The following is an 11782-nucleotide window of genomic DNA, read 5'->3' as shown; positions in this document are numbered from 1 at the left end:
TATGCATGCCGGATAGCGATGAGCTCAAAAATGAGGTTATGAGTGAAGCGCATGAAACTCCTTACACTGCCCACCCAGGAAGTATGAAAATGTATCAAGATTTGAAGAAATCCTTTTGGTGGAATGGTATGAAGAGGGACATAGCATCATTTGTAGAAAGATGCCTAGTCTGCCAGCAAGTGAAGATTCTACATCAACGACCGTATGGGAAGTTGCAACCACTAGAGATTCCTGAATGGAAATGGGAGCACATCGCCATGGATTTTGTGACGGGATTGCCAAGGACTCTGAGAGGGAACACCGCCATTTGGGTAATCATAGACCGACACACTAAGAGCGCGCACTTCATTCTGATTCTTGTAAGCTATGGGTCCAACAAACTGGCTCAAATCTACGTAAGGGAGATAGTTCGATTGCATGGAGTCCCAGTGACTATCACGTCCGATCGTGACCCAAAATTCACCTCAAGATTTTGGATGAGTCTACAGAAAGAGCTTGGAACCAAATTGAATTTCAGTACAGCGTTTCACCCGCAAACCGATGGACAATCCGAAAGAACGATCCAAACTCTCGAGGATATGTTGAGAGCCGTGGTACTCGACCGAGGAGGAAGTTGGGAGGCAGCACTACCACTGATCGAGTTCGCCTACAACAACAGTTTTCAGGCAACGATAAACATGGCACCGTACGAGGCATTATACGGAAGAAAGTGTAGATCGCCGCTCTACTGGGATGAAGTTGGCGAGAGAAGAATACTCGGACCTGATGCAGTCGAAGAGATGGTTGGAATCGTTCGACAAATTCGTGAGAGGATAAAAGAAGCTCAAGACAGACAGAAATCATACGCAGATGTCCGACGAACCGATTTACAATTCCAAGCTGGCGATAAAGTTTTCTTGAAGGTATCTCCGTCAAAAGGGATAACACGATTTGGCGTCAAGGGCAAATTGAAGCCGTGATTTATTGGACCTTACGAAATTCTTGAAGGAGTGGGCCCCGTTGCATACCGATTGGCGCTGCCACCAAGCCTTGGAAATGTGCACAACGTTTTCCATGTGTCGCAGTTACGGAAATACGTGTTCGACCCAAAACACGTGATCCATTTCGAAGAAGTCGCGTTGAACCCAGATTTGAGCTACGAGGAGAGACCCCAATCTATTCTGAACCGAAATATCCAAAATGTGAGAAATAAACCTGTTGCTTGTGTGAAAGTACTTTGGGAAAATCATGGGCATGAAGAAGCCACGTGGGAGAATGAGGATAAAATGAGGGAATTGTACCCGGAACTCTTTGCTTGAGGATAACAAATTTCGGGACGAAATTTCTATTAAGGGTGGTAGGATGTAACGCCCCACCTTTCGAACCCTAATTTTTGAACCCTAAAGTACTTGTTTTAATGCTTTTATTTTGTGAAGTCCGTGAATTAACTGTTGTTGGACAAGAGATTTGTGAGATAGATGACTGCGCGAATTTAATTAATTCATGTCCGTGAAGAATATCTATTGGACTCAATTCCGTGTTGGATCCGATAAATTAAATAAATACTATAAAAATCCAGTTCGTGATAAATAAATTAGGGACTGCACATTTAAAATAAAATACAATGGGCCGTGAATTAAACTAAACTAATTAAAATAAAATATCTTTAATTAATTATTCTACGCAGATTTTCCTCCTCCGTGAGTAGATATTTCTCCTCCGTAATCTGCAAATAAAATACCAAATAAATTCAAATAAGAAAAAAAGGGGAATTTCGAAATTTACTCTCCTTTCCCACAACTAAAAACCGTCCCTCCATCTCTCCCACAAATCTCTCCCGTATCTCAACCCCATTTCCCCTATATTAAATCTCTAATCAGTTATTTCTTCCCTCACCAATCGTTCTCTGCAATCAAATTTTTCTTCTTCAACTCCTATCCAAGGTAAATTATATTCTATCTATATTTAAATTTTCTTCTGCTTCAAAATCTAATATCAAAGTGTTGCTGTCGGCAGTAATCAAAATTCTCCAGCTTCAAGAACCTGCTTTTCAGCCTTGTGAACTTCACAGCCCAAATTCAATTCAAAGAGGTAATTTCCTACCCAAATTTTGAACATAAATTATCGCATTCTGCACCATTTATCACATACTCAGCATCAATCTCCCAAACAAAGAACTAATCAATAGCAATCAAGTAATCAAAACCAATCGATCGTTACGAATTGGAACCCCCTTGCTGCAAATCGAAACTAAGAATGAAAAGAAACACTTTTTGAATGAGAACTTATCTTTCGGCTGAATCGGGGTTGTTCCGAGGCTGTTCGGAGTTGTTTGGGGTTGAAGCGATGAGAAACGGTGGCTGCCAAACACGTCGGCCTGTGCGAGCAGTCGGTGATAACGGAGAAACGGAGCCGGCGGCGACAGCAGCAGCCTGACCCGGCGGCTGAGAGGCGGCGACAGCAGCGCCGTTAACACCGTCGAGCAGTAGCCGACGGCTTCGTGCAGCAGCGTCGGAGCTACTGGTGCGGCGAAGGCGGGACGACGGCAGCGATGAATCAGCGGCAGCGACGGTGGCGGATCCCGGTGACGGCAGCAGCAGCTCCTCCCGGCGACAGCAGCCTCTCCCCGACGAGCAGTAGCAGCAGCGACGTCCGGCGTCGTGAGGCGAACGTAAGAAGCCGACGGGAGATTGGGGGAAATTCCAGTCGGCGAGAGAGAAGATAAGAGAAGAAGAGGGGGGAGAGAGAGAAAGTGGCAGACGTGAGGGAGAATTGGGGAGTATACAAATTTTGGGCTTTGTTTTAATTGGGGTTGGGCCTCATTAATTAGAAATTGGATGTATCATTAAAGATGGGCTCCTTTTAATTGTTTGGCTTTAACTTGTAATTGAAGATATAAGGTGGAGAAAATAATTAAGTCAAGGGCTTTTAATTAAATCTTTGGGCTGATATTTAATAGTGACGAATCATTTAATTAATTCCGGAATATTTCAACGAATGAATAATTATACCCTAAGTCCGAAATAAATATAGTTCGAGGGGAAAATGCTAGCGATAATTTAATTATTTTTGGGAATTTTATTTCGATATCGTTGAGAAAATACGAGGAGCTAACGGAGGAATTAGGGGTGTAAGCGGCCGCCGAATAATCGAAAACCGAGATAAATAACTTCGCTTAGGGTGCATGCATTTTTACTTATTTAATTTGAAAGTATGTTGATTTATGTGTTATTTTAATTCTAAAGGTGATATCTCGCAAGGGAATCGTGAACGCAAAGGAAAGAAAATAGTTTCGGATTAAGCAATCGAGGTGGGCTTCCTTTTTAAATAAGGACAAAAGTCCTAAATGTTTTATTTATGAGAATGAAAATGTGTTTATCATGCCGTGTTTTGCTTTAACGTGCCTATCTGATGTGGCTCTGGCCAATATTGTTTAAATCGAATTCGGGTCCTCGTAGGGCCGCAAACCCTACTTGGATTAGTGTACACCTATGGTAGACTGTGTGCTAGCGTACGGGCTGGCCGGTCTAGTGGCTTGGTTTGTGGCCAAATTCCAAGTCATGTATGAGCAGATATGGCTAACGTCTATGGAAAAATGACTGATCAGTCGACGTTTTAAATGGAAATTATTTTGAGTGCCTCGGGCATTTCTAAAGCTAAACCCCGGTGGTTACTTATGAATGGCATGATAAATTACTATTTATTGAAAATGTTTTCGGCATGAGCCACTAAGTATTTTTTTTATAATACTCAGCCCTGCATGTGTTTTCCCTATGTGCAGATTGAGCGGCGACGAGGATGTGGTGGTGTTGAGCAAGTGAATTTAAGATTTTATTGTTGTCTTTGAGCCTTGAGTGTCGTTGTGTCTTTACACATGACGTCACTCTTTCTCTTGGTCGTTACCGCTGTGACGTTTCGTTTAATTATGTTTTATTTGGGCCGACAACTTTAATTGTTAGGATAATGGATATTTTAAATTTCTTGTTGGATAATATCAAACTCTTGGTTACTTATTGGGATTTTAATTGTTGGTCCAACTTGTGTTGAAACCCCAATTCTTTTCGTCTGTATTAAGTTCTTTTAATCACGATCGCCCGTATTTATTAACCCTAAAGGGCGGTCGTGACAAAAACAGTCTCTATACACAAATGTATATACATTATTCAGTTGATGATGCAAGATTATGTGTCATAAGCATAATTATATTGTAATACATATTGTAATCGTCCATGTTTTATGTATTTATATACAGGGTCCAAGAGGGCTTAACGTTGATGATGATTTCATTCCCATAGCTACACAATACCGAAAGGAGATGGAAGCGGAGATAAAGGAAGATGATGCAGGGGACAAGGTTCGAGAAGATGTACTTCTGGAGAACATCAAAGGAATACGTAGACACGATTACAAAGCTAAATCCCCCGACAGATTGAAGTTGTCCATGAGCTCGGGTTTGTAGGTAGATACCTAGAGAAATGGCCCATTGGATACTTTCTGTGTTCAACAGGGAGCGGTGCACGATCCAGTTTTCATAAGAGGAATTTGTTCATGACACAATAATGTAAATCGAATGACGGACTACTACAAATCTATAGTACAGATAATGGGAATCACTCAAATTAAGACAACAAGATAATGTATCAAAGCAAACAGATATTGTTTTGTATGTACTGTGTTCAACAGGGTGCGATGCATGATCCAATTTTTAGAAGAGGAATTTGTTCGTGTCACAATAATGTAAATCGAATAAATGACTATTGTATTGAATTACATATGCACAGTAATGTAAATCGAATAGACAGTATTGAATTACAAATGCGCAATAATGTAAATCGAATAACTGACTACAGTTCAGATAATGTAAATCACTCAATTTAAGAAAACAAGATAATGTATCAAAGCAAACAAATATTGTTTTGTATGTACATTACCCACAAACACGAAAATACATTATACGAATATACTAAGTTACGTTTCGTGCATCATAATCCTAAAATTACCATCCAACTCCAAAGGTAAAAGACGCGATTACATTGCCAACATGATACTCATATATTTTCGTGGACGCACATAAGACATTAATCTCAAAACAAAAACTAATTAAGCTTTTCATTAATCGATCCGTAATTTTAAAAATTGTCGTAAAACCACAACAAAAACAATACGAATAAAAATTATTTACATTCTTCCTTAGTTGATTCACACGGAATAATCTTGAGATGTTGAAGGACGGCGCAGAGCTTCTTCTGTGCGTGATTTGTTTATGTTTATGGAAAAGAAATCGAATTACGTGATTTAGTTTCAGTGAGAGAAAATAAATCTTCCTATTCATATCAGCGTGAATCATGGATTCTAATAACTTACAAATTATATCATTATCATCCTTACCCTTATAGCATTATTATAATTATTAAATAAAATACAAATGGCATCCAAATCCACCGTTAGATTAAGAAATTAAATGGATAGGATTGATTGACTTGGATTTTTTACTTAAATTCAATTATGGATTTGAACACTCTCCTATATATATATATATATATATATATATGGTTGTGATCAATTGAGATTTTTTAGTCTAATTGAAAATTGACTGGCTGAAAATGCATCTCAATTCTCAATTAAGCTAAAAAATCTCAACCTAACAGGACCATATATATATATATATATATGGGGGACCATTAGGCTCCTATTACCCCCTTCGTGTCAATTTACTTCTTAATATCAACCAGTAGATTGATGGAATGGACGGACTAGATTAAGATGAGATATGTGATCCCGTGTTGAACTTGGATTTTTCGGTTTTGCTCCAACTTTTCCTCCATGCATGACTTAATTGTGAATCTTCACCAAAATTAGTTTTGTCAGCAATAAAAGGAATTAACATTATAGAGAGAGGGTTTGAAAGAATTAACCACAGTTTTGTTCGTCTCATCTTCTTCATCTTCATGGGGAGGCATGGTCATGGTGTCAGTGCTAGGAAACTGCGATTCTGGGGGCTGTCCTTCAGGCAGCGGACCGCTGCGAAGTGGTGCAGCGGCTGCTCAACATCTGTGTCTGAATCGGGCTCGGCTGGCGAAGAAGTTCCCGGCGGACCGCTGTGAAGATGTGCAGCGGGCCGCTACGGATGATCAACGGCTGGCGAGGGTTCAGTTGGTTCCTTCTCGTTTTCTTTCCTCTCCATTGCAGTGACAAAAATCCCCATATTGTATTCCAATACCCCCACTTGTGCGACAAGACTCACCAATCCTTGCTCTAAAAGGTCGGTGTTCCTTTCTAAATTCATCAACCTCTGACTGGTCACCTTCCTATTTTCTTGTACCTCGATGATGCCGATTTCTAACAGTTCCTCCCATTTGGAACGGGGTTGTTCCTCCTTCTCTTCTTCAATGATTGATTTTTCTTCAAAATATGGGAGTATCGCCTCGGTCATCGTCTTGCTAATATTTTCGAGTCCTTCATTGATCTCTTCGCATTTCTTCTCCAAGGACTTCATCGTGTTTTCCAATCTAACTTCTATCCCTTGTCGTAGACTCTCCTCTCTTTGTCTTTCAAGTTCTTGTAGTATGATTTCAAGTCCATGGTACTTTTGCTCGGGTTCTTCATTGGTAGTGTATGCCCATGTCGGCTGTCTCCAACATTGAAACGCATCCATTGTTGCGTTCCTTGCTCTCCTCAAGTACATCGAAAAAAAATCAAAAGAAAACTAAAATTAAATAATATTACACTCTAAATTAGTATAATCAACCTTTCTACAATATCAGCTTAAAGCAAGAATATTCCCCGGCAGAGGCGCCAAAAACTTGATTTACTATTTTTTAGCACTAAAACTACTCGCAAGTATACAAGGTAGAAATAGTATAGCTAAAGGTCAGTACCGGGATATCGAACACAGGGAATATAATTGCAACTAGCTATTATATACTAAGCGTCAAATACTATCTAGAGAAACAAGAGTTTTGGGAAATTTAGAGAATGAAAACAATTAAAAGCAAGTAAACACCTAATTGCAAATAAATCACAAAGATAAAAGATAAAAGATAAAAGATAAGAGATCAGAGAATTTCGATGATGTGCTTTCACAATTATGGTTATACAAATTCCAACTACAACACCCTAGCACAGTTTATACTTTGATAGAACGAGTCACACAAGTTTTGCCCATGCGGTACAAGCGTAGATTACTAACACTAGGGTTGTCAATCCTAGATCCGTAACTCCTAAAAGCTCCTAAGACCCTTGAAAAGTCCCCACTCTCAATTAACAGTGCCGTTTTAAGGGAAGCCAATTGTAGTGTCTATTAAGTGGATCTAACTCGTCAACCTCCTCTCACGATTATGTAGCAAGTTATATTGAATCAACATCGAATGTGTCACTCAAACATGTAGTATTATGCAACAACTTAAGGAAGAAATAAAGTATAAACAAAACGGATATTAAATAGCAAACGGAATTGTATAAGCCAAAAAGAGTTACTAACACATCCCTAGAATCTTATGAGTTTAGTTACACATGATAGAATAAACTAAAAACATAGATTGAAGGGAAGACAATGAAAACATAAGAACTAAAGCAAATAAAACCCGGAGGTTGAATCCTTGTAGCCTTGATGATCTTCTTGAATCCTTCTCCAACCCCTTGCACAATGAAGCACTCTTAACTTTTGAACCTTGGATGAAAGATGAAAGATTAGAGTTGGAGGAGGAGCCTTGAGGGCTCCCTAATTTTGGAGGCTACGAGTTGGTGAATTTTATGAATGAGGTTATGGGGAATATATAGACTTGAAAAAGGTTTAAACATGGTAAAAGGTGTCCTTCAAGTAATAGGAAATATGTAATTTTCGTGCCCCATATTAGAAGGAAAAGATTTGGCTACACAAGGTAATATCTTCTTTCCTTCTTTGAATTTTCGCCTAGATTGCATTTGACAGCTTTGCGCGACTTTAGTAGAACGGCCATAACTTTCTTCTGAAAACTCCGATTGAGATGACCTTGGTACCAACTTGAAGCTCTTTCAAAGACAAAGAGAATGGTGTATAGCACGCCCTGATCGGACTTAAGAATCACCGGAAAATTGAGTTTGAACACAGATGTTGTGCACCGCGTTTTCCCAGCGGGCGCTGGAGAGAGTCAGAGAGTTCTGGAGTGCTTGCAGCGACCGCTGCGATGAGTGCAGCGGCCCGCTGGGCGTCCCTTCAGTTCCAGCTTCCGGAAATTCACCTTTTTATGCCTTATTTTGCACATTTCTCACAAAACACGTCAAAATATCAAAATAGATAAAATATACAAAATGGACATGTAATGCAACTTTGACACTCAAAACGGACCAAATAATAGCCTTAAAACAGTGCAAAATCCGAGCGTATCAATATTCATTGAAACCGATTGACCTTCCATCCAATCACTCTCTCTCACAATACCTCTCTCATCCCTCAACCCACGATCAAAACCCTTTCTCTCCCATTTCTAAACCCTAGCCGCTGCAAAATTGGCGAAACTTCACTGGAAAAGACGATTTCTGTCGGATTAACCGACGGAAGTCGACTCAGCAATGTTTTAATCGCTGGAAGATTTGCAATCGACAACAAGGTAGGGTTCCAAATTTTTGATTTTCGGTAATAGAGCAGTCCCGGAGTCGATTTTAGCCGTAAAAATTCCATAAAGTCGACGGTTCGGAGTTTCCTACTAAACACGGTCACTATTTTGGCAAACATTTGGTCGATATGATTGGTAAATCAGGAAAGCTTGTTCATTTGATGTAGGTTTCTCTTCATTATTCACCCCTTTTAGTTCATTGTTGCTTTACATCTGTGTATTGGTCGATTTTCCTGCACTTTCAAAATCATGTGCATTTTTGCTAGGGTTCCGTACATTATGAAGTTTTTATGTAATTAATAGGGTACAATTGTGTATTTGGCGATGATTGAGTTCGTCGATGCAATAATGCATAATTTTTTTGGGTCATTTTTCTGCAAAAAATGAAATTATAAACTTTTGAACTAGGGTTCTGTCCATTATTTAATTTTTTAGTTTATGGTTGAGTTGTGTTTGGTATATGTTCGATTATTGCGGTTGAAATCATACGGATTTTGTAGATGTTTCCGGAAATTGTCGATTATGTGTTCAGTGTGTTGTCTATTCTGTCCATTATTGACAATTTGGCTGATTATTGAGTTATATCTATGTTTTTTGTCGATTTGGATGAAGGAATTTAACTGATTTCGTTGGTGTGTATTACAGAACATCAATGACGAAGAGAGGCAGACCCTTCAAGAGTCAACCAACACATACTGAAGATTACATAATTGTTTCCCATGTTCTAATGCATTATTCCTTGGCTGTACTACATTATTTATCAGTATTCTTGCATTTGTACTCTGTATTCATGGATAAATTATGCATTATTGTCACTGTTGTGTGTTTCATGAATTGGTTTGAATATGAAACGATTGGTTCACAATTAGATGAAGCATTATTTGTTGGTTGTGTGACATTATTGACTGTTGGTTGTGTTTTGATGTATGTGGTAATGTTCGTGTAATCTAAATCGATTGTTTCAATTGAATTGATGCATTATTTGGTTGAAATTTAACATTATTTGTTCATTGTGTTTACAGATTAGTACATTGGTTAAATTGGAACAGTTTCAAATATGTACTCCATTATTTGGTTAATATAATGCATTATTTAGTTGAAATGTACATTATTAAGTAATGGTTTTTACGTTTTTAAGTATAAGCTAAACTGTACTATTTTTAAGTTTGATTATTTGCATTAGTTACCCAATTTGTAACATTAAATATTTACATTATTAAGTTCGTATTAAGTATTATTATGCTGATATTATGCATTACACAGTAGACATTTTACATTATTGAGGATAGGTGTGTATCTATGCATCGGGTAAATAGGTTTTTATGCATTATTTACTCATTTGTTAACATGAATATGCAAGATTTTGTGCATTATAGAATACTCATGGAATACATGTCTCTTTCATTTTTTTTGGTCAGCGAGTAAGCAGCGTCGCGTTGAATTTGATGAAGCAGTAGATGATGTAATTCCAATTGCATTAGCCCGGAAGCTTCGGCATAGATTAGCCGAGGACAAAGCAGAGACCAGTACATCCCGTCAAGATGCTGAGCCCATGAAACCTAGGGGGAAAAAGGCTGACCATCTGTATTGCAGTTCTTTCCAGTTTTGGGTAGCAGCCAAGAGTACGTGGTGTGCTATGATCTGCTAGATGGTAAAATGAATATAATTGACCATACATTGGCTGAAACTCACGCATCCTTCTTATGGGAAGACGCCGTCCATGCTGGTATGTAATGCATATTTAATAAGATATAATGCTTATTTCACTTTGCATTATATTGTCAATGGGGTTGCATTATATTGAGTTCTGACCCACATTTTTTTTAAATGTAGAAAAAGTTCTTCGCGGATGCAGTTGCGAGGTACAAGGTTCCCAAACTGGCGACTCAGATAAGAAAATGTAGGACACATGTCGTGACTATGCCGTAGAGGAACGACATAGGCTTCATGGATACTGGTGTGTATGTGATGCGCCACATGGAGACTTACTTTGGCGAGCGGGAAAAAAATTGGGATTGCGGACTAAGTTCAAAGGGGACCAAGAGCTTGGAGATGTTACTAGTGAAGTTTGCAAGGACTCTGCTCACCTGCGCACATAATACCAAAGGGGGTGTCAACTAGACACATGCGACCAGGTTTTGGAGAGAGAGGCCGAAGAATTTCAACTTTGAAAGGTGGGTCGAGAAGTATGGGGTGGAGTGATCGTATGGATACTTTATGGATAGGATGTTTTTTTGGGATTGGAACACTGGGTTTTTTTTGTTTTGATAACTTAATGTTGGAAGTGAAAATATCAGACTTGTTGGTTAGCTAGTTGTGAACAATTTCAGGTTTTATGAACTTGTGCAAATCCAGCTTCAATTTTCGTATTAGCTGATTACAGAATTATCTTACACCCTATAATGGATAAAAATTATTGTATAATGTAAAGTCTGACATTAATAATGTAGTATACGAATAAAATAATGTATAAAATTTTATCTAGTGTTTAAATTAATCAATATAATTTGACAGACGAATAACTAACATAATTACTATAAATTAACTAGTAATGTATGACATGTAAATAATAATGTATATAATTTAATGAATAATGCACATTACAGTACTACTCGCACTTTATCGTATGTAATGGGATCAATAATGCTCTTAATAGTACTAATCGCGTTCACTAAATTATGTGTTTCGTTTAATACTCCCTCCATCCCGAGCTACTCGCCCCTTTCCTTTTCGGCACGGAGATTAAGGAATGAGTGTATAGGAAAGTCAAAAATTACGGCTGTAGGTAAAATTTTTTACTAAAAATGGAAAGAGTGCAAGTAACTTGGGACGCCCAAAAAGGAAATAAGTGCGAGTAGTGCGGGACGGAGGGAGTATAATGTACAACTGTACTAATAATAATGGAAAAAATCATATTAATAATGTACTATATGTTAGGAATAATGTAACTGATCTCAGAATCGGGTATAGATACTATATTGCGTCAAAATATGTTATTGTAGCATATAATGCACAAAAAAAACAAATAATGCATTGTTATTGTGCATATAATGTACCAAAATGTACGAATGATGAGAATCAGATAATGGATTAACAACAAATTCGAATTAGCTTCGTCAACATTTCCTCTTACCCTTGCGCAGCGCATTCTCTTTCTCCATCTTTTTAAGCATTGGACTATTTCTAGAGTCGTGATGGCCCATCTCATC

The 11782-nt window shown here is 38.3% G+C and overlaps 2 long non-coding RNA genes across 2 annotated transcripts; both read left to right on the top strand.

Moving 5' to 3' along the window:
* Window positions 1-1626: 1626 nt before the first annotated feature.
* On the top strand, window positions 1627-2916 carry LOC121778456. The gene is made up of 2 exons (XR_006045676.1): window positions 1627-1922; window positions 1996-2916. It is a non-coding gene; the product is annotated as an uncharacterized LOC121778456 (long non-coding RNA).
* A 313-nt stretch (window positions 2917-3229) lies between these two features.
* LOC121779416 lies at window positions 3230-4610 on the top strand. The gene is made up of 2 exons (XR_006045807.1): window positions 3230-3289; window positions 4232-4610. It is a non-coding gene; the product is annotated as an uncharacterized LOC121779416 (long non-coding RNA).
* The last annotated feature ends 7172 nt before the right edge of the window (window positions 4611-11782 follow it).

The sequence above is a fragment of the Salvia splendens genome, chromosome 19, assembly GCF_004379255.2.
Source record: "Salvia splendens isolate huo1 chromosome 19, SspV2, whole genome shotgun sequence".
Classification (NCBI taxonomy): Eukaryota; Viridiplantae; Streptophyta; class Magnoliopsida; order Lamiales; family Lamiaceae; genus Salvia; species Salvia splendens.
This window is presented reverse-complemented; position numbering and strand designations above follow the sequence as displayed.